This window comes from Mauremys reevesii, linkage group 1 (genome assembly GCF_016161935.1).
Source record: "Mauremys reevesii isolate NIE-2019 linkage group 1, ASM1616193v1, whole genome shotgun sequence".
NCBI lineage: Eukaryota > Metazoa > Chordata > Testudines > Geoemydidae > Mauremys > Mauremys reevesii.
In genome coordinates, this window is record NC_052623.1 from 344,148,763 (window position 1) to 344,172,638 (window position 23,876).

General features: G+C 42.6%; 1 protein-coding gene across 3 annotated transcripts in view; it reads left to right on the forward strand.

The window, feature by feature from the left end:
- The window catches only part of LOC120395175 (protein FAM107B), an 87,603-nt gene that overhangs the window by 15,120 nt on the left and 48,607 nt on the right, over positions 1-23,876 (forward strand). Inside the window, exon 1 of one of the 3 annotated variants that reach the window (XM_039519334.1) lies at positions 7,729-7,837. The exons of the other annotated variants lie outside the window; for them this stretch is intronic. The gene's annotated coding sequence lies outside the window, so the exon portion shown is untranslated. Of the gene's footprint in view, positions 1-7,728; positions 7,838-23,876 lie in introns of those variants that run through there. 3 annotated transcript variants of the gene reach the window in all.

Genomic DNA, 23,876 nt, shown 5'->3' on the forward strand with positions numbered 1-23,876 from the left:
CGCATGCTGGTGGCTCAGAGAAGCTTCCAGTTGGAGTCTGTCGCCTGCAGAATTACCAACACCACTTCTTATTTGAAGGTCTCCCATTCAAGTACTGGCACAGCCTGATTGTGCTTAAGCTTGAGAGATCAGATGTGATCACAGTGCCACATGCCAGTCCTGAGATGTTGTTAAGATTGAGGATTGTTGTTTTAATCACAGAATGTTTTAATTACATTTTTAACTCTTCTGTGTTCTGTGTACCTTATATGAGCAGTTCTCAAACTTTAGCAACCTGAGGACTCCCATTTTGATTTAAAATTTTTCGTGGACATTCAAACCTCCTGCTCAGCCTCTGGCCCCACCCCCACTACACCCCTTCCTCCATGGCCCCACCTCTGCCCCTCCTCTTCTCCATCTCTTTCTGCCCCTCCCCCGAGCGCACCCCGTCCTCACTTCTCCCCCTGCCTCTCTCCCAATGCCTCCTGAACACCAGGGAACAGCTGTTCACCAGTGTGCAGGAGGCGCTGGGAGGGAGGGGGAGGAGTTGATCAGCGGGGCCCACGGACCCCCACTCCAGTTTGAGAAATGCTGCCTTATACAAATGAAAGGTACTTTCTCTTGCTCTAAATCTGAGTGCAAGTTGGGATCTGGCTATTAGAAATATACAAACTTACTTGTTACATGTCAAATAATATAAACAGGCAGGTGAAATCTCAGCCTCTTTGAAGTCAATGGGAACTGCTCACATTGATTTAAACAGGGCCCGGATTTCACTGTAAGTCACCAATGCAACTATTCCATTTAAATAATTTGGAGTTCCAAAATGGTCTGATTGTAACAATGCATTTTGTGTTAATTTTGATTAAATCATGAGTCTTGTGGCTTTTCGTATTTAAGAATTTAGCTATAATGTTGTTGTCCTATAATAGGGTTTAGGGTTTTTTCTTTTTTGAAGAAGAGGTTGAAAGGCTTATTCCAGTGGTCTCTTCAAACAGCTTGCTTGAGTAAGAGACTAAAATGAATGGAAAGGGAATTCCATTTCAACATAATTTTTTAAAATTTCAGCATTGCATGATAAAAGCTGCAGATAACTGTAGGGTTCATTGATACTTTTGTATGAATAGTATGGGAAAGTATTGGGTGACCCTTGAAAGAAAATGTGCTGTTGGTGTATATACTTAGATTTATTGATCTGGTGAAAATTCCTCCTCTTATTTTTCTAAATTAATATATTTCTTTTAGACTATACACTGCTTAAATAATATTCATAACTAAATTTAGATTCCTTTGGTCTGACTGTGCAGGACTCTCTCTGATGCTTGGGCTTCAGCTTAGTAGATGCTAGTTAACAGATGGGGGCAGGGATAGCTCAGTGGTTTGAGCATTGGTTTGCTAAACCCTTGGGTTGTGAGTTCAGCCCTTGAGGGGGCCATTTAGGGATCTGGGGCAAAAATCTGTCTGGGGATTGGTCCTGCTTTGAGCAGGGGGTTGGACTAGATGACCTCCTGAGGTCCCTTCCAACCCTGATATTCTGTGATTCTATGAACACTTCACTAATGGAAAATGTAAAGTAAAAAGTGGATATATGTTGCATCATAAACTGTAGAGCAGTGGTTTTCAAACTGTGGGTCGCGACCCAAAACTGGGTTGGCGAATGTAAGGCACTGGGTTGTGGCGGCTCTGGTCAGCATCGCTGACCGGGCCATTAAAAGTCCTGTCGGTGGTGCTGCGGAGCTGAGGTAGGCTGGTCTCTACCGGTTCCGACACCGCGCTGCACCCTGGAAGTGGCCAGCAGGTCCGGCTCCTAAGCAGAGAGGGAGGGTGCCACGGGGCTCCACATTCTGTCTCTGCCCCGAGCACTGGCTCCGCACTCCCATTGGCCAGTTTGCGGTCAATGGGAGCTGTGGGGGGCGGTGCCTGCGGGCAAGAGCTGCGCAGAGCCGATTGCGTGCCTCTGCCTAGGAGCTGGACCTGCTGTTGGCTGGCGGCTTCTGGGGCGCAGTGTGGTCCGCGGTGCCAGGACAGGCTGGAAGCCTGCCTCTGCACCACTGCTGACCAGGAGTCGCTGGAGGTAACCCCACACACATCCCCTGAACCCATCATTCCTGGCCTCTTCCCTGCCCCCTAACCCTCTGTCCCAGCTCTGAGCCCCTGCCACACCCCAAACCCCACATCCCTAGCTCCATTGGGGCACGGGCATCAACAATTTTCTCCAACTGGGTCACCAGAAAAAAAGTTTGAAAATCACTGCTGTAGAGGACTAAAGATCCTACAGTGAAAGTGCAAGACTTTTAAAACATTGCATTAAATTATTTGAAGAAATAGTTTGTTAGTGGAAGTTTGGATAATTCGAATTTCTTGGCAATAGCACCCAAAAGTTATAAATGTCCAAAGTTTTAATGATTCCAACTCGACTAGTTTTGCATGTAAGGACTTTGAAGCTTATAATGGAGGGGGCAGAGAGTGGAAGGAAAGTATTTTTGTAAAGTGTATTATTGATCTCAATTTAGTTTGTTATAATGGATTGATTGATTGTGCTTGTGAAGGGTTATAGGATGATCTTGGCATCTAGAGCATTAATACGTAGGCCAAGTGTATTGCACACAGCTTAAGTGCTGTCTTCCTTTTGTGATGGGGTTCTTTTGTTTGTGTGTGTGTGTGTGTGTGTGTGTGACACCCATGTGTTTTCAAGTTCTGCAGTATGGAGGTTTTTGCTTAATTGCCCCCCAGGAGTAATTTTTTGAAAGCATAGCTCTACTTTTTATACTGGGGCAAGGCTTTTGAAGTTTAAACACAAGTTTCAAAAGTTGAAGGCTCTGGGCCAAAATCTGGGTAGGTGTATATATGTATAGACAACACACCATAAAAGCAAACAAAAATTTGCCTTGCAGCTGTTGCCCAGCCCTGTTCTGGATTCCATATGTTGTCTTTGATAGGCAAAGCATAAAGCAGAGTAGCCAAGGGCTGCATATTATGGTGGAAACATGTATGCATCTTCCAGGACCAAGCAGTGGTTCATATGAACAGACCCCTCTGCATTCTGATCCATCAGCATCAATAGACTAAACAAGGGAGCTAGCAGTAGTGGAAATTGTAAGGGCTTTTGCAGCATAGGTATGCATGCTTTTGGGGATTGGGCTGGATTTAAATCATTCTCTTTTCAGCAATCCGAATTTGACCTTGTTTGATCCAGTGGAAAGCAATTTTTTAGATTTATTCACACAAAAATAAAATGTAGAATATATTTCACAATAATGGTATTGTGTAGCTATGGGTCAAGGTTCAGAAATGTAGAATGATCAAAACCATTCTGGCAAAATCTGAATTCAGTTAATTGATGTAGCATTTAATCAAGGCAGGTGAATATTAACAGTTTTAAACCAAAGTCTCCATAATGGCAGTATCTCTCTTCTTGTAAACCTGACTTCTATATTTGAAGCTGGGACATTGAAAATGCTCAAAGAAGCCATAAAATCACATACAGGACAAATATTTTCGGATGGATGGCAAGTAGATACAGGAAAGGATATATTACTACTGCTTAGGAAAGAAATGTCAGTTGCTTAAGACTCCCTCTTGTGAGTTCAGAAGGAGCATGGTTATAACAGTATGACTGAAATGTGCAAACTTAAACAAAAAAAATTGCTATCTTTGTGGTGTGTCTGTATTTCCTCTTCCAGCTGATACTTGTACAGACACGATCTGATAGCCCTGTGAGATGGGTGTGGGTGCATGTCCTTCCCACAGCAGTTTAATCACTTTTAAAAGTACACAACTAAAAACGTAGATCCTGTTTACCCACTCACCCATGTGCGTGAAATGATTCTCCAGTCCTGCTCCCCCAAAATAGCAGTGAGCTCCTAGGAGTTTTTGCTAACGTTTAGCCTCCAAATTGACCATAGCATTGGCCATGATTTACCTACTTCTGAAGAATCTTGCCCCTGCTTTCTTGTTACACGATCATTCCCTGTCAGAGATGGTTTATTCCTGGGTGAAGCTCATAAAAATAACTCGGTAGAGCAAACTTTTTGCATTTGGAATGCACCATATCACCAAGTGTCAAGTAAATTTCTCAGGCGAGTTTATATTTGGAATCCCCTATAAAGTCTGCACAGGCCCTCCAGGCAATACTCAACCCACTGTTCCAAGCTACGCAAGCTGAACATGGAGCAGTTCTATTAATATGGTCAGTATATTTCACCAGAAGGAAGTAAAAACAGTTCCAAGGAAGCACACTGAATATATCGTAAATTTGTTTGCCAAGTGGTGGTGCCTTCTCCCATTGGTGCCTACTCCTGCAAAGTGCTGAATGCCCTCCGCTTCCATTGGTGTCAGGAGGGCTTCAGAATATTCAGAACCTCGCAGAGCGGGCAGAGTAGGAGAATGGGTCTTGTTTAAATAGAAAAATGAATTCATACATTCTCAGTACCTCATCTTTCTCTTCTGCAAGCAAATATACTCCCCTTATGTGGGGTTTATCCCAGACTAAGGGGGACAGTGTAGGAATCCTTGATTAAAATATTAGCAGCACATTGTTTAGAAAATGTTCCTTTATTTGAATGAATGATTATATCAAACCTCACACTTGTTTCTTGGTTATGAAATCCTCCTTGTTTGCTCCTTCTCAGTGTTTGCGTTATGCTATATATGTTTTATATATATGGTATATTAGGCCACCCAGAGGACTGCCTAATGTGGTTCTGCAATGAACCCTTTAAAGCCCAATCTGTACTACAACTAGGCAGGTTTAACTGAAGTGTGTACAACTGAACAGTACTCCAGAGTCCTTCTCCTCGGTCCCTGAATGCTTTTCAACATGGTTGCTAACTTTTAAAAAACTGATTGTGAAAGCAAACCACATTAATTTCCTTAACACAGTTTAACTGCCACATGATGGGTATCTGAGATGGGGAAATAACAGCTACACTTTCATTTTAGCTAACTTTCTTACTTGTAAACCACACACAGAGTTCTTGAGGCTGAGAGGAAAAAAAGTGTGTACACTTCCACTCCTCTCACACTCATTACTTATGAAGGTGCATTGCTCATTTATCATTGTCCTTTATAAACTTTGTGTTTATCTGCATGTCTTATTCCTGTACTTCACTGACCTCAGATACCAAAGTCTTGACACTTAGATGTTAGAAAACTTAGTAGGAAATGCACATTGTTTCAAACTGCCATATGTGAGAGTGTAAGGACACCTCATTTTGGTTCTTTGGCTTTTTAAAAAAGGAACTTGGTTGCCAGATGTTAGCATGATGAACAGTACAACAGTTTTAGCATAGGGTCTGTCATGGTATGTGGAATTGCAGTCCTTTTTTAAATTGGAGATATTGATTAAAGAAAACTGCTACAACTACAGACACACACAAAACGATTTCCCCATAGCTTGAGTTCCAGCTTAGTCATCTCTGCTTACCAGAAACAATAACAAAAATATACCTGGTAGCTGAATAATATATTGCAAGTAAAGATATCATCACAGGATCTGGGTACACTTGGCCGAGATGGATACAATTGGCATATTCCTATAAAATAGAGGAATCTAACTTTGCCACCCTCCTCATCCCTTTTGAGTCTTATACCAGTATTTTAAGTTGACCCATTTTGTCATGTCCCTCCTCCCCCCCCGCCAGTTACGAACTTTGGTGTTTTAGTGCCCAACTCTGAGGGTCTAAGCACCCTCAACTTGTGTTGAGTCAGTTTCAGTGTAAGCATAAGACACTTCCCAATTTTCAGGCATAAAACTGTTTGCACTGTTTTTCTACTGGTATAACTATGTTAGTTAGCCGTATGGCATTTTTATCAATACAGTACAACTCCTAGTGTGGATAAGGTTATACTTGTAAAAAGGTGTGTTATACTGGCATAAGGGAATGGGGATTGAGTGGCTAGGCAGCAGTTCTGCAGAGAGGGAGCTAGGGGTTACAGTGGTCGAGAAGCTGGATATGAGTCAACAGCGTGCCCTTGTTGCCAAGAAGGCTAACGGCATGTTGGGCTGTATAAGTAGGGGCATTGTCAGCAGATTAAGGGACGTGATCATTCTCCTCTATTCGACATTGGTGAGTCCTCATCTAGAGTACTGTGGCCAGTTTTGGACCCCACACTACAAGAAGGATGTGGAAGAATTGGGAAAAAAATGCTTAGGGGGCTGGAGCATATGACTTCTGAGGAGAGGCTGAGGGAACTGGGATTGTTCATTCTGCAGAAGAGAAGAATGAGGGGGGATTTGATAGCTGCTTTCAACTACCTGAAAGGGGGTTCCAAAGAGGGTGGATCTAGACTGTTCTCAGTGGTAGCAGATGACAGAACAAGGAGTAATGGTCTCAAGTTGCAGTGGGGGAGGTTTAGATTGGATATTAGGAAAAACTTTTTCACTAGGAGGGTGGTAAAGCACTGGAATGGGTTATCTAGGGAGGTGGTGGAATCTCCTTTCTTAGAGGTTTTTAAGGTCAGGCTTGACAAAGCCCTGGCTGGGATGATTTAGTTGGGGATTGGTCCTACTTTGAGCGGGGGGTTGGACTAGATGACGTCCTGAGGTCCCTTCCAACCTTGATATTCTATGAATAATCTATAAAATATAATCACAGTTATACCTGTGTAACGATCCCCATACTACGGGTTGTACTGCTTTAACTCTATCAGTCTAGTTAAAATGGCACAATTCTTGTGGATTGACAAGATCTCAGAAGGTCCTCATAGGCCTGGGCCTTACACATAAGCATCAGTCAGATTATCTTTCAGGATTGAGAGTTAAGTGGAATTATTTATTTATTTTTTAGTATATATATACAGAGGTCTTAGGGCAATGTTCTCCCAGGAAGAATGGAGCAGTCATACCACTTAAGACTTTTTCTGATATTGCTTTCAATAAAACTTGATTTAACTAAATGCACTGTCTGGCTCCCTGCCCATGTAGTAAATAAAAATAGATGTATTTTATTAAGCAGTTACGGCCCACTTTTTTTTTTTTAAATAGTGGAATGATAGCTGCTTTCTGAGAGTTAAACACTGGGGTGGGGGACATTATACAACAAGGCAAAGATGGTTAGCACATATGCTCTATTCAGACAAATTGTGTCTATTCATGTTATATTGGTCCTTATTTTGTTGCTTTTAAAAAAGGGTTCCTCTCTTTCCAAACCCGATGAACGTTAAACTTTCATGTGCCTACAAATAATAAAACATGCTAGGGTATTTGCATGGAATTCATTTCAGAGGACTTGGCATCACATACAATACACAGTGCCCATCTTCAGAGTCTGAAAGCAACTTTTTTCTCTCCTGGTTTTGGCCTTTTTTACATTTGGCAAACCTTGAACCTTCCTCTTCCTAGTCCTGTGCAATGAATGTGTCTATTGTTGATGCAAAGTCTTCCTCAACATTACTGGGGCCCTACTGGATTTAAAATATCTGAGCTGCTATTGGACAGCTGGAATCCCTCTAGCCAGAACAGGCAGACATCTCTTTACTCCAGGAAGAAACATCTCCTTGTTCAACGTCTCCTGAAGCTCTTCTGTGGGTGTGAGCCTCCTGTTATACACTGAAGTGGTCCTAGGAAACAGCTTACGCAGCTCAGGCCCAGCCTTCTGTTGCTTGGAGAATCGACCCTAATGCCGTCTACCAGACTATTTTTTCCAGAGCACAGAGTGAAGATGACGAATTAACGAAAGGGGGAAGTAATAACTCTTGCTTCCTTCCCTGATCCCCTTCCACTGCATCTTGATTCTATCTTATCTTCAGGCCTGGTGGATGATGATGTAGCCACAGATCCAAGTACTGAACATCTTCCTTGTGACTGTTGCAGAGATCTTGGAGAGATGAAATGGATAGAAGTCCGCAAAGGAAGCGGGTGAGGCTTGTTCCTGGTTTCTACTTGAAATGGAGCAGCATTTGTTTCGCTCCTGAGTGGTTGTTGCTGGCAGCAATTATGGACCCCAGGGCCATGGCCGTGCCTGGGGGCGGGGAAGGGCTCGGATCAGAAGTGACGAATCCATCACTTCTGGGATGCTGTCACTTCTGGGACCGATCGCTGCCATGCCTTTTAAATCGCCTGGGCCCCAAGGCAATTGCCCCTTTGTGTCCCCCGCCACCACTGACTCCCCCATCGGCAGGCCTGTGCTGCCTTGATTCAGAATGAACGGTACGAAACCAGTCCAGGGGATACTTCAGAATGGCAAAGATGAAGAAAAGATGGCCAAGAATTAGAAGCATGTGAGGTATTTCCTGTGTATGTATAAGGGGCCCCATTGCCCCACAAGTGCAAAAGGCTATGGCACAGTGTCCCCCTCTTCTGCCCTAATCTGTATTCTCCCACACAACCCTCCTCGCCCCCACTTCACCCCATTCTTCTGATATTGAATTGGGGCTGGCAGAGCTCCACTCCTGACTGGGTGTCTGCAGTCACCTATGCACGGGAACCCGGGCTGCATTCTTTTCCTACTGTCTTCCCCACGTGGAATGCCATGAAGGATGACAGAGTGAACCTGAATGGCTATGGGAGTGCAGGTTGAAGGAGCCCCTCGGATCGCCCAGTGTACCATCACCTAGACCAGGTGTCATAAACAGATAGTTAAGGGTTAAGGTCTCTTTTACCTGTAAAGGGTTAACATGCAGTACCTGATGACCACCTGACCAGAGGACCAATCAGAGACAAGATAATTTCAAATCTCTGTGGAGGGAAGCCTCCCTCTTCCCCTTTCCCTGAGAATCCACCCAAGGAAAGATCAACCAAGTTCTTAACAGAAAAGATTTATTAAAGAATAAAAAGAAAGTAACTTGTCTCTGTAACCCAAGATGCAAAAATACAGGGTCTAAACTTATCAATCTCTGGAGAGAATTTCCCCCCCCCTCCTTTCTTTCTCAGTAAAAGCAAAGTAACAGCAAACAGGAATAAAGAATTTCCTTCAGCAAACACACAATTGCAAATGTAGAAATCAAATTATAAGACTAATCCGCCTTTCTAATTAATACTCACTATTGAATAGTAGGAACTACTACTCCAGGAGAACTTGGAGACATGTCTGGCCTCTCTTAGATCCAAAAAGAGAACACTCTAACAAAGAACACAGACAAAGGCTTCCCTCCACAGAGATTTGAAATTATCTTGTCTCTGATTGGTCCTCTGGTCAGGTGGTCATCAGGTACTGCATGTTAACCCTTTTACCTGTAAAGAGACCTTAACCCTTAACTATCTGTTTATGACACCAGGGATTGGCAACCTTTCAGAAGTGGTGTGCCAAGTCTTCATGTATTCACTCTAATTTGAGGTTTTGCGTGCCAGTAATATATTTTAATGTTTTTAGGAGGTCTCTTTCTATAACTCTCTATAATATATAACTAAACTATTGTTGTATGTAAAGTAAATAAGGTTTTTAAAATGTTTAAGAAGCTTAATTTAAAATTAAATTAATGCAGAGCCTCCGGACTGGTGGGCAGTGTGAGTGCCACAGAAAATCAGCTCGCGTGCCGCCTTCGGCACCCGTGCCATAGGTTGCCTACCCCTGACCTAGACTCTGAAGGAGTGGGTGCTTAGTGCTTACTGAGTGTCTGCATTGCAGCTCCATCCCCATCCCCAGAACACACCTGCAGCAGCCACTGATGGTTGCTGGCTGCAGTGGGAGCCACAGGTTCCTGCTGTGCGAAGTCCAAAGTTCTAGGAACTGCCCAGGTAGTACTTGAAGAACGCCACGCTCCCACCGGCATCTAGCTCCCTTCTCTCTGTAGTGACTCACTTCCATCAGCGTGCAGTTCTCCTCAACCTTAGAAGATGAGCATGATGGTTTGAGCATCGGCCTGCTAAACCCAGGGTTGTAAATTCAATCCTTGAGGGGGCCATTTAGGGATTTGGGGATTGGTCCTGCTTTGAGCAGCGGGTTGGACTAGATGATCTCCTGAGGTCCCTTCCAACTCTAATAATCTATGATTCTATGATACAATACAGAATCCCTGCTGGCTTGTCTTTAAAGGAAAAGTCATGCTCTAATTCACTAGAGTTCTTTGAGCATGTCAGCAAAACCGTGCATAAAGGAGAACTAGATTATAATTTAATTGGACTTTCAGAGAACTTTTGTCAGAGACCACGTGGCATTTGTGAGCGGCAAAATGGCTGTTGTGCAGTGAAATCTATGATGGTTAGACTTAAGAGGCAGGGAAGGAAGGAAGAAAGAAAGGAAACACCAAATGGAAGTCCTAGTGTACAATATAGCAATCCTTCACCCAGCGCCTGGCAACTGAAATTTAATTGGGACTCTCTACTTTTAACTTTATCACGCCATAGAAAGTGGGAACTTCAGCTGAGCTGTCAGCCCAGGGTCAGAGGAAATATCCATTTTTTTGCTCAAGCTCACTTTTTAATTTTCTGGCTTGCCCCTGAGTTAATTTTTATTTAAATATTGTTTTGATTTGTAGCCTTTAAAATGAGAAAATGTTTTTTTCAAGAAAGGCTGTTTTGAAAAAACAAGTCTGTGATTTATTTAAGGAGTGGCCACTGTGTCAACATCCTTTTGTTTTCTCATCCCCTTGACCCACCCTGGGATGAGTAAATTGTTGTCTAGTTGCAAATTGCCATTCCTTTGCTGCAGTCATTTGCTAATTGTGGCATGGCAAGCAGTGAGCTCATACAGAGTTACTGGGCTCAAATTACGGTTGAACCAGTTCAGACCTCTTTAATGAAAACCTTCCTCCTTCAATCCCTTTTGTAGTTGTCCTAAACAAGCAATAACACTTCTTGCATTTGAGACTTTTTGAAATAAAATCTTCACTGTTAATTTAATTGAAAAATGCTTTTGATCCCTTACCTGTTTTATTTAATGTTGTTACCTTAGTTCTGGAGGGATAGTTTCTGAGGAGGAAAAAACTTCTACTTAGCTTAACCATTTTAATTTTTCATAAAGGGAGACTTTATTTATAACTTAACTCATTCTAAAATGAGTTAAATGTCCATTTCAGCTCAAGATTTAACGTGGAAGCATGGATCATTCCAAAAGACAGCAAAGTTTTCTGGACCTAATAGAATATGAATGGGATAATATTTTACGGTGGCTGTGTAATAAAGGAACATGTCAGACTGGTTATGGCAAAACTTGCATAATCTATCTAGAGGTGTATACACCTGATCTCATGACACAGAGTAAACTCCCCCAACCACATATAACAGTGAGTGGTGTGTGAGAACTTTGAGATAAAATGTCAACCAGTGCTGACAAAATCACATGACCAGTGTCACTTCACCACCATCTTTTCAAATGTGACTTTTTCCCCCCTCGGGTTGAGATGTCAGGCTCTACTGTAGACTTTAACGTAAATCGAATCTGTTTGGCTTTGGATGATATTGAAAGGTCTATTAATTGTATTTTATTTATGGAATGCCTTTGTTGCGTAAGTACTCATATGGACATTTTTCTGTGCCTCTATTCATATTGGTTGCCCATTCCTTGGTGACCTTGTATTTCTGCTATCTTTTGAGTTGGGGTAGTGTCATTCTAGGGCATTGCTGTCAAAATGAAAGATATTTTTTCCTTAGGGTGACCACACCCAAAATAGTACATTTTGGTGTCATCTGTTGTCTCGTCTCTTCAGAACTTCATTGAAAATCCCAGAATCATGAAACTGTGATTTGAGAAGTAAACATTCTTTCTGGCCGTTTTGTTTGACTTTTCCTATAAGCAACGTTACTGCCTTTAATAAAACCTTACTGTCTTTATAATAATTTTAGTTCTAAAAAACTCCAGTACTCTCTGTACTACTTAGATTAAAAAAAAAAATCAAATATTTGCTTGTTGTCTTGTTGCTTTTTCCACTCTCCATTTTCAGGTGACTTTATATTCTTGGATTTCCTTGCATTCCTTGGGACGGGTCTGGGAGAAGTAACTATTTAATAGGGGACAGAGCCCAAAGAAACCAGTTCAAGTTTCTCTTAATGTAATAAAGCTGGCAGACTTGTCTAGGCTTTTGTTTGTTTTGCTTATGTAAACTGCTCACTTTGTGCCTCAAGATACTGCCAGGCTTTTGTACCTGGCTTTTTTTGTTTGTTTGTTATATAAGGGCTCTTTTAGATTATCTCTACCTTATTCTAAGGGTATGTCTACACTACCCGCCGGACTGGCGGGTAGCGATCAGTTTATCGGGGATCGATATATCTCGCGTCTCATCTAGACGCGATATGTATCGATCCCCGAACGCACTCCCATCGACTCTGGAACTCACCGGGGCGAGAGGCGGTAGCGGAGTCAACGGGGAGCTGTGGCCGTCGATCCCGTGCTGTGAGGATGGGAGAGAAGTCAAAATAAGATACTTCGACTTCAGCTACGCTATTCCCATAGCTGAAGCTGCGTATCTTACATCGACTCCACCCCCTCGTGTAGACCAGGCCTGATATATATACACACACACATCTGTGTGTATGTGGAGAATCTTTATAGAGAGCTTAGGAAACTGGAGTCTTTGAAAAATCCATCCCGTAGTTTTGACGACATTGCCGTAGTGACAGTTTTGGGGTGAATCTTCCCTGGGAGGCAGCCACAAGAGGGTGTACTTCATATCCCTGTGTCTGTGGCAACTTTGAATTTGTCCCTGTAGGTGTGAAATACCCATCCTTAGGCTGGATTGCTCAGTAAATCAGTCAGTCTCTTCACACTGCCCTACCTGCCTCAGAGTCCTGTGGGACCTTATAGACTAACAGACGTTTTGGAGCATGAGCTTTCGTGGGTGAATACCCACTTCGTCGGATGCATCCGACGAAGTGGGTATTCACCTACGAAAGCTCATGCTCCAAAACGTCTGTTAGTCTATAAGGTGCCACAGGACTCTGCTGCTTTTACAGATCCAGACTAACACGGCTACCCCTCTGATACCTACCTACCTTCAGCTTCTAAAGCCCTTTGTAAGATATTTTAGAGAATGTACGCAATGGGTTCGTCTCTACAATGTAAATTAATGCCTTCTACAACTCCAATGATGTATCTACTTGCTTCCTTTTTAATTGAGATTGAATAATGAAGGTGGGAGGGAATTAAATACTTTCAAATCATTTGCTTGTGATGTAAAACACTGATACTCTCAGAGCTTGGGGAACCTCGATTTACAGAAGTTCCTTCTAGGTCTGTATCAAGATACTTGTACATACAAACACTAAACTGCTTCTACCTTCTCCCAAGGAAGAATCACTCAGCCCTAAAGTGCAATATGAAAGCTCACTGTGACTCCTTCAGATGAGCTGAGTGCTTTCCGTCTAATAGATGCTTAGATAAAAGACATCAATGGTCATCACAAGTAAGGTTTAAAACTGTGGTCTGGGTCAAATTTCAGAGGTGACTAAAGAATATTTTAATGCTTTAAAACCTTAGCTCTGCTGGTGGAGACAAATACAGTAAGTTACACTGTAATTTATGATTCTGATAGATTTCTGTTCATTCATGATTTGATTTACAAGTTACAGCATCTGTATTGTTGAAGCATTTTAGGTGCATATTTGGAAGCTTTTTAATAGGTGTACCAATGGCAGGTGAAAGAATAATAGAAGTCAGAGATAGAAATGACCTGTCAGGTCATTTCTATCTAGTCTGTCCCTATTACCAATGCAGGATTGTTTTTGTACCACACTATATCCTTCAGTTCATTTTTAAGTGACTGGCCAAGATCCATATGTGCAATGGTTCGAATGCCTCTTGATCTTGTCCTGTTAGCCTTCTTTCTCCAGTCTCTCTGCAACACTGCTTGGTTGCTGTCGGATTGCCATTAACTGAACTCCAGGGCCTCTCGCCTACATCTTTAGTTTGACAGAGTCCCTCTGAGATCTCCTACCACTTTATAAGTCTGTTAGGCTATGGCTACACTTAAACTTCAAAGCGCTGCCGCGGCAGCGCGCGCTGCAGCGCGGCAGCGCTACTAAAGTCAAGCAGCGCAGGGGAGAAAGAAAAACCGCCCAGCGCTGTCCCCCATCCCCTGTGGGGTGGGACGACAGCGGCCGCGCCGCTGGGCGCGCGCTGGGGCTGGGGGGCTTGCTTACACTGGGGCTTTTGGCAGCAGCAAGCTGTGCAGCAGTGGCTGTGTGCTGCAGCACTGGCCTGAGTCATGGATTCCCTGGCTGCTTCTGGGCATTGCAGACCTTTAATCCTCTTTGTCATTTGTTAACTCAAGGCAGCAGTGCAAAAATTATCATAAACTATTGCTGCCCTGAGAGGAGAGCATGCGGTGTAGAACAGCTGTTTCCTTGCCTCTTCTCTCCACTGTAGTTCTTGCCAGGTAAGGTCTACATTGCAGCCATGGATGGACTAGAGATGGATAAACAGTGGATGAAGCTCTTCTGCTCACCTTAGCACAGTGGAAATGAATTTACCCCCTTTGCCATTTGTTTATTCTCCAGTATAGAACTGTTGGAAAAATGTTTCTAGTAAATTTTTTCCTCTTTGAAATAGTTGAAGGATTTTCCCCCCACTTTTTATGTATCTAAATATGAGTTATGAAGTAAACGTGTGTGTGGTGGTGGTGGTGGGGAGGAGGGGTTGACAGTGTTTGTATTTAGTGCATTGTACTTGTGAAAACATTATCTGTTGTATCTGTTCTTTGTAAGTTTGCTTCTCTAGTCACTGCTGGGCAGGGTTCTGAATCCAAGGCGTTTCTACTTCAATAGAAAATCTATCCAGTGTGAGAGAGTGAACATTAATGAGATAATGGAAAATATTAACAAATGGAAAGGTCTGGCATTGAACGGGGAGGAAAAGGGAGATACGCATAGGTAACAAAAGCAAGGCCTTAGTTTGCATGTTAATTATAGATTAAAAATTTACAATTTAAATTATGAGATTTAATCTGGTAGCTAAATAACAGTTTTATAACCAAAGTGTAGGAAATAATAAACAGCACCAAGATGATGCTAGAGGGCCTGATTCTGAAAGACCTCAAGCCTCCAACTCCCATTGCAGAATCAGGCTTATGTTGTTGGATTTCTAGGATATTTTTTTTCCCCCCAAGTATGTAGTAGGAAAGATGATCTGAGAAGGCTGTAATGCAGGTATTGAAAAGTGCTTGATTCAAAAACTGAAGCCTAGATTGCATTGAAATGCCAGCGGAGTTCAAGTAAACATGTAAAAATCAGAGGAGGCTGAGGAGAAATGTCCTGTTTGTCCATAAGACCTGTTTAATCTGCGTACAGATAATGAATGTGGATTATTGCTTAAAGTTATTAGAAGTACAGCACCAGAAAGAAATAAAGGGCCAGAACCTCAGCTGTTTAGAATTGATTATCTTCCTGTTTTTCATGCCTTCTGAATACTGAACATTTTCATTACAAAGCTAAGGGAAATATGAATTAAAACAAGAGAGGGGGAGTTATGACACAAAGTACACCTCTACCCTGATATAACGTGACCCGATATAATACGAATTCAGATATAATGCGGTAAAGCAGTGCTCTGGGGGGTGGGGGTGGGAGCTGCGTGCTCCAGTGAATCAAAGCAAGTTCGATATAATGCGGTTTCACCTATAACACGGTAAGATTTTTTTTGGCTCCCGAGGTCAGCGTTATATCGGGGTAGAGGCGTTCTATATATATTGAATGATTTGACTAGGACAAAGCAAGAGGAAAACTGTAAATACTGTATTATGAATCTGCATTTACATTTCAGAAGCACTCGGCTTGTAATAAATGCAGTGAAGGCCTGTGGTCTTGTCTACATCTTATCTGATTAAATTAACCACATAGGTGTATGTACTATATTAAATCTACAAGCCAACATAAAAATTGCTATTAGGAAGTCTAAAACTAACGTACATGGAAATGTAATTTCCTTATTATTCAAATAATAATAAAAATACATATATTTTTGGATACAGAGATAAAAAATGAATATTCAAAAGATAAACCTCACATTTGCAGACACAACTTCCAGAGATAGCAAGTCTCTGGAAATATGTAAGCAGATCAAATATGCTGGTAGTTCTTTTGTAACAAGAGTGGTAAAGTCAGAAAGAGAACCTGGGGTTCATATGGACATCTGAAACGAAGACAAGCTTGGACCAAAGGCAGTAGTGGGAAGGGGTCCTTGGAAACTTTTTTAAGGGTCCGCAGGTGAAAAAAGGTTGAAAACCACTGGCCTAAACTAAGCCACATATAGTGCACTGTAATAGAATGGTAGTGTGCTCTGTAAATAAACGAACAAACCTCGATGACCGCAGACCAGGGCCGGTGCAACCATTTAGGTGACTGCTAGGGCGCTAGGATTTAGGGGGCGGCATTTTCTTCGGCAGCGACCACGGCAGCCGGATCTTCAGCCGCCCCGGTCGCCGCCAGCATTTAGGCGGAGGGAGCTGGGGCAGGGGAGTGCGGGGGCCCCAGCTGTAGCAAATAAAGGGGGGGCCCGGCACTCAGGGGAGCGGCACGCAAGGGATCTCCCCGCCCCAGCTCACCCCTGCCCTGCCTCCTCCCCGAGCACGCCATGGCTGCTTCACTTCTCCCGCCTCCCAGGCTTGCAGCGCCTAAGCTGATTGGCGCTGCAAGCCTGGGAGGCGGGAGAAGTGAAGCAGCGGCAGCGTGCTCAGGGAGGAGGCGGGGCAGGGGTGAGCTGCTTCACTTCTCCCGCCTCCCAGGCTTGCGGTGCCAATCAAGCTGGGGGCGGGTGCCTGGGGGTGGGGGGTGGGGAGCTGCCGTGAGGGGTGGCGCCTCGGGTGGAGTGGGGGAGCTGCTGCGGGAGGGACGGGGGCTCGGGGACAGGGAAGAGCGCAAGGTAGAAGTTTCGCCTAGGGCGCGAAACATCCTTGCACCGGCCCTGCTGCAGACATGACTCATAAGGGAACTGTGCAAACCTGTTCTTACTAGTTTTTATTAGATAGACCACCTAATGTAGTTCCTAAGCACCAGAAATGTGAGGGGGGGATCTGCCAATGCTGAATGTGAAATGACTTACCCAGTAAGTCTTCTACATGGGTACTGAATCAACAGACATGCAAGATGCATGGCTTTCTAATCTCCGTAGCCTAGAACCATCATCAGCATCAAGATTTGCACTAGCTTTTCTGCACCTACTGTCCAGAGACCTTCCCCTCAGACTGGCTGTCTTCTCAAGGATCTGTATGACAGTAGGGAAGGGTCATTAGAGCAACTGTTCATGGTTATGCTGGATGTAGGAGTTCCTGTTGTTTCTTCAATCAGTATAAAGGCTTAAATTTGGTTGCCAAGTCTGATTTTTTTAGACCGGGAATCTTGCAAAAAATACATGATCTTTTTGACACATGAATTTATTTCTAGCCTGGGATTGCTTCAATATAGCCAGCATTTGGTGTTTGTCTTTACAGTGAGTTAATATGGAAGATAAGGGGTCTGATCCAAAGCCCAAAGAAGTCAGTGGAAAGATGCCTGTTGATTTCAGGCCCATAGGTACGCTTGGTGAACAACTCATCCAGGAAACTCTTCTGTTGTCTTTGGAAGTCCCTGGAAGGATGATTAATAACGTGCATCCTTACTCCTTTGAATTACAGGCTCGTTGATGCAAAAATAACAATGCTTATCAACTGAGAAACTGCTCTAATTTTGTTTGCAATTAAATTAGCATGCTACTCCAGCATCTGTAGTACCCAGCTCCCATTAATGTCTTAGAAAATAAAAGGACTTTCTGTGGATTAGCTCCTTTTGTTACGTGATCATAGTTTTTCTGTAGTTTTGGATATTGTGTTCTACATTTAGTTGTAGCCTGTGATGACTCTCTATCACAAAGGACCTATGCATGCTTCTGTTGTTTCTTATCCATATATTTATAATCATGCTAGTGTCTCTGTGACTCCGTGGTTTTAAGAATATCTCTCCCTGCCAGGGTTCGGGTGTGAGAAGAGGTGTTTTGGTTTTTTCCATACTTAAGAGGTTTCTAAGCAGCCAATAGCCTTGGAAATGTTTTGCATTTATACACAATTCTCATATTTCTTCCATGTATTTCTGACAACCAATCTTGAATAGATTCTTTTCTTCTTTCGGAACGTTATATGGATGAGATATGCAGGTGCTCCTCCTGTAACGTATGAAGAAGGTCATTCAGTAAAAAAATACTTTTTCCATCTATAGGCAGGTAAAAATTTGAACAGTGAAATAAAATGCTGTTATCGATACCAGCTTGACTGTCCACTTTCACCATAAGCACCTTATTGTGGTTTTTCCATCACCTCTTTTACATGGGGTGGAGGGCAAAACTCCCAGTCAGAATCTGTAAAGTCGCCATATTATAGTCCTTCTAAGTCATCTATAAAACTCATCTCTGCTGTAATGACTATAAGTAAATGTCAACCGATGAAGGCCACACGAGTAGTGAATTGTGGTTTATAGCTACTAATTTTGCAAGAACTGTGAACCCAGCTAGTCTGTGCTAAAACATCCATTTTTTTTTTTGTGGTTACCCTGTCCTCTCTTCCAATCTGCCCACCCCACCTGCTTGTGTGTTTTATCCTCTTGCAGTCTTTGGGCCAGGGACTGTCATGTACTGTATGTTTGCATTGACTGGTTGAAGCCTTCTGCTACTGCAGTATAAACATTAAATAATTATTTAATAGATTAAGCTTTACATGCCGTCTTTAAAGTACAGTTTTAATAATAAATTCCATCTTGCATGAACAAAGTAATTTGGAAACCTCCTGGAGAGACATCTCTGTAATAGCATACCTAGTAACAGGACAAATCTTGCTCGTGCAAGTAGCCTCGTTAACTTTAAGGCTATGTCTACCCTACTGACCTTACAGTGGCACTGCTCTACCGATGCAGCTGTGCTGTTGTAAGGTCCCCTGTGTAGCGCTCTATGCCAATGGGAGAGAGCTCTCCCATCGGCATAATTAAACCACCCCCAAAAAGCGGCGGTAGCTATGTCAGTGGGAGAGCATCTAAATTAACAGTGCTTCTGTTGGTGAAACTTATGTCCGTCAGGGGTGTGGGGTTTTTTTCACACCCCTGACGGACAAAAGTTTTATCGACAAAAGTGCTAGTGTAGACATAAGCTAAGGTTTACTAAGGTGAACAAAATTTCGTCTGTCTACAATAATTCCTTGATTTTTGCAATGGAATATATAAATCATATTCTTACACTGCTTTTAAACCTGTCCTGTGTGTACAGATATGGTTGTAGGGTTTTTTTAAGCTGAAAAGAAACTCTTGCAAACTTAATGTACTTGATGTTTGTTCAAAAACAACTGTATCACTTGCAAAAAGCTGTGACTGGTGTTTATTAAATGCTGTGGGGCTCACTTCGGAGCCCACTGAAGTCGAGGCAAAGCCTTTCATTGACTGCAATCCCTAAATCTAGAACGGGATCCATAAATTGTCTGTAAAATGTTGCTATGGCTCAGTCTAAACCAACAGAAACCTATGGTGCTCAGCAGCTTGCACTTTGAACCCTTAGTTTCCAGAATGTAATGGTCTTTCCACAACATGTGTAGCTAGAATTTTCAGGAAATGGCCGTGAAGAAAGAATAACTGATAGCATGACAAAGACAAAAGGGGGTGGGGGATGAGAAAGCGCTGGTTGTCAGAGGAAGGGTAGGTTGCAAAAGTAAGCAATGGGTAACTGTGTGTGAAATAGATGGAGGCAAGAAACGCTCAACTCCATCTGAACTGGTAGCACAAGTAACATTAAAGAATGTTTCTATTGCTATAGATTCCATTGTCCTAATATGTTCAGTGGGAAAAATCAAGGCTAATTTAGAGCAGATTCTTGTATTTTCCCACCATGCCAGCTCACATCTCACTTCGTTATTATCTTGGTGACGGACACAGCTGCAGATGACAATGGGACCACATACTGTACTGGTGTCTTTTGAGACTGTAGTTCATTGACACCATACAAAATCACACTTAAGGAAGATCTCCCTAAGAGTACATAGGTAATGCCTGTTTTTATTTATTATTATTATTTATTTATTTATATATTTTATACAGACTAATCAGTATTAACCCATTTTTCTTCCATTAGAATGACAACAAAGTGTTTTCATCCAGCTGTATGCTATAGCTAAGGTTACATCAACATTTCTACTATAAACCCCTCATTTCCTGTAACTCTGCAGTATAATGCTGAGACATTACAAAGTTCTTAGTGTAAAATGGTTTTATGCAGATTAAAGATTTGTCTGCTTTTTTCTTTTTTCCAAACCACCCCCTGACCCTCTGCATCTGATTAAGATGGGCTTAAATGTAGCTTAAGGCCCTTTTATGCTGCCAGAGCAGTGTAAAGGGGACATGGTGTAAATGAGAAGCAGGTGCCTTGTGTTATAGTTGGAATGTAGGGATGGCTGAATGTAAACAGCACAATGTTTTCCAGTAATTGGGAGCTGTTGAAGGTTAGGAGTATTAACCTACAGTAACAGATGTTAACATTCACAAGGTTTGCACACTAAGGAGGGAAGAGGGAAACTTCTGGGAGTGACTGCAGAAGAAACACAGGTCTGTTTTCCCGGTGGGTGTAAATTGCCACAGTGCCATGTCTTCACTGGCAGTGCGCCAGTTTATGCTGGTGGATAATTCTGACCCGCATCATGGAAGAATCAATGGACAGGATTTGCATGATGAAAATAACAACCTAAGTGATAGATGACTTGAAATAGACGAGCTGTTCTGCTTTCCAAACCCACAGTGGTAGGTGTTACGTTTAGGGGAGCTGGGAGGATGGATGGAAAACCATTTACTTCTCTTAGGACAGAAGCAAATAGCTGCTGCTTATTATTCTTAAATTTGATGGTTTGGAATGTAGACCGTGAGGAAACACGCAAGCTTAAAACTGATGCTGAGCAGGGCCGGCTCCAGGCATCAGCTAAAGAAGCAGGTGCTTGGGGCGGCCAATACCAAGGGGTGGCACTCTGGCCATTATTGGGGTGGCAGGTCCGGGTCTTCGGTGGCAATTCGGCGATGGGTCCCTCACTCCCTCTCAGAGTGAAGGACCAGCCGCCGAATTGCCGCTGAAGAGTGGAGCGGGGCGATCGCCCTGCAGTGGCTTTTTTCTCTTTTTTTTTTTTTTTGTGCCGCTTGGTGCAGCAGAAAACCTGGAGCCGGCCCTGGTGCTGACACAGATGCATGTTGTTTTGGGTTTTGTTTTATTAACTGCTCCATGGGTCAGTCATTTCTAGCATCTTCTTGTTTGGCAATTGAACTCTGAGTTTGTACTGCCTACGTGTGATCTAGGATAGATTTTCTGTTGCCTTGGACCACATAATTCAGGGAGCATCAGAGGAACTTAACAGAATCAATGAACTTGCTCTTTAAAGGTCAAACTTGTATTTTTAAACAAAGTTTTCAGGACCTCCGAGTATTAATCCCAGTGGCCGTGACTCTTGGATGAAAGTGAAATGTTGACTTTATTTTTCCAATGTTAAAACATTTCCTTTCTATGACACACACATAATTCATTGATGCTATGTATTACAGTCTTTGGTTCCTCATTTACTCAGATTTGCATTTATAAAAGTTGTGAATGGCTTTCTATGTGGAGTTTATTGGTTGAGGAAGCCTCTAGGAATCAGCTATGTTATCTTTAGTGAACAGAAACTTAACAGTGTTGCATAAAATCTTCTAGGGCTGGACATATGGACTATGTCATTGAGAACTGATGAACCACTAAAAGACCATTCATAGCTGAAGATGTAGTTAAAAGTTAATTGCTGTCTTCACATAAGTTCAGTTCTATGTGTTTTATTACTTTCCAGCTTTGTATTTTTTTAACATGAGTGAAATGAAATGAATAATTGGGTGAGGACTTATAAAGGAAATGGAATATTAGACTTCACAGCACATGAGGGAGGAAAAGGTCTCATGGTATTTTAGCAGGCCTACTAATTTTATTCTTAAATTCTGACCTGAAAAGAATAAATTCACATCTTGTATTATTAGGAGCGGTATAATTTTTTACAGTAGAGTAATTACTGAAAATCCTAATGGAAGGCAATCATCGCAAACTGAAGAGAAATGAACTCTTTCAGTTATAGAGTCTTAAAAAAAAATAGCCTTCAGTCCTTCAAGATTTAAGTAGATGCACAATTTACTCACACAGGTTGTCTCAATGACTTGTTGCCATGAATACAACTGTACTGGATGTGGAAGGAGAGGAAAAATAGTGATCTAAAATAGTTTTATTGCACATGAAACTGAAATAACATAATTAGGGCCCTACCAAATTCATGGCCATGAAATATGTGTCAAGGACTGTGAAATCTGGACTCACCCGTGAAATCTGGCTAGTGTAGGGGAGGGGCAAGGCTGGGGGCTCTTATTGTGCGCCAGTCTCCAGATGTTAGTCCTGGCTGGACTAGAGAGGGACACAACTTTCTCTGGGTTCCTATCTCTGGGAACCTCCCCCAGCTGCAGGTAGCTCCGTGGCTGCTGGCTGGGAGCCCAGCTCTGAAGGCAGCAGCGCTGCCAGCAGCGGCACAGAAAATAAGGGGGGCAATACCGCAATCCCCCTACAATAGCCTTGTGGTCCCCCTATTGCTCCCTTTTGGGTCAGGACCCCCACGGTTACAACACCGTGAAATTTCAGATTTAAATACATGAAATGGTGAAATTTATGATTTAAAAAATCCTATGATACTGAAATTGACCAAAATGGTAGGGCCCTAAACATAATTGTCCAAAATATCTAGGCGCTTCAGGACTACAAGCAAGTGTTGTACATACAACTGCAAAGCTAGTAATTTCTTTTTTTCCCCAATAGCCTAAAATACTAGAAAAATTGCAAGATATTGGACTTTAAACCTGTGACATGTCCAGGAGCGGATATTGCCCATCCTGGGCCTTAGGCCAGTATAATTCTTTTAGGTCAGTATAAATTCCTTGTTTGGTGGAAAAGAAGGAATTATTTCCCTGGCAGGTTGATTTAAAATTTTAACAAAAAGATGGCATGTGTAGCTTTCACTGAGGCTTGGAATGTTGTAAGTCAACTCTGTGGAGATGTGTTGGTGGGCAGGGTGTAGGTGATGTGGTTAAATGCAAGAAGGACGACATTATGTTAGTGGACTGGGGCTTGGGAGATCCAGCCACAGTTCCTGGCTCTGCTACAAATTCTTATGTACCTTTGGGCAAGCAGCTTAATTACTCTGGCTCTCTCAGTTCTCAACCTGTGAAATGGGGATCATACTTCTCAAATTCACAAGAGTGCTGGCAAGATAAATTGAATGTTAATTAAGTACTCAGATACTATGGCAATGGGAGTCACACAAGTAACTAGACAGGCGCTGCATTTATCCTGTGTGATGGTAATATCTATGTGATCTGCCTAATTTAAAATATTTCTACTCAGCTTTTCTGTATTGATAGCAGGTAACATACTAATTTTTATTTGAGGAATTTTAGTTTCTAATGTCTTGGCATTTAGATACTGTACTTTAACATTTAAAACTAAATTTATCAGTGTTTCAGTATTTTGGAAGTGACGTGTTTAAAAAGTCTAGGCAGAACCTTGTAAAGAAGTAAGGGCAATCGAGTTTTATCTGTACTGCAAACTTCAGGTAGGATGTTGTAGGACAAGTATTATCCTGTAATATGCAGAAGAATGTTGTGCAGCAACTTGGTATTATCAGGAACAGATCAAATGCTGACTGGTTGGACAAGGTTTTTTTCCTCTCTTTATGGCTATTTGAGTGTGTGTACCAGACTCAGGCTCTGAATGGATTAATGTGGGCCTGGGAGGCCAGTTATGTTATCTGGCTGCACCTGGAGGGAGGCCAGCGGGGCAGGAGCAGGCTGCCTAGCATAAAGAGAGGAAGTTTGTCACAGAAGGGGGTTGCAGAGTAAATCTGCAGTCATTCTCTGGGAAGAGAGGTGGTGTGGAAGAAGCTCTGGGATCTTAGCTTGGCTAGAGAAGGCTGGCAAGCAGCTGGGAAGGCATAAAGTAGCCACTGGAGAGGAACAGGCCCTGGTTGTCACCCTGAGA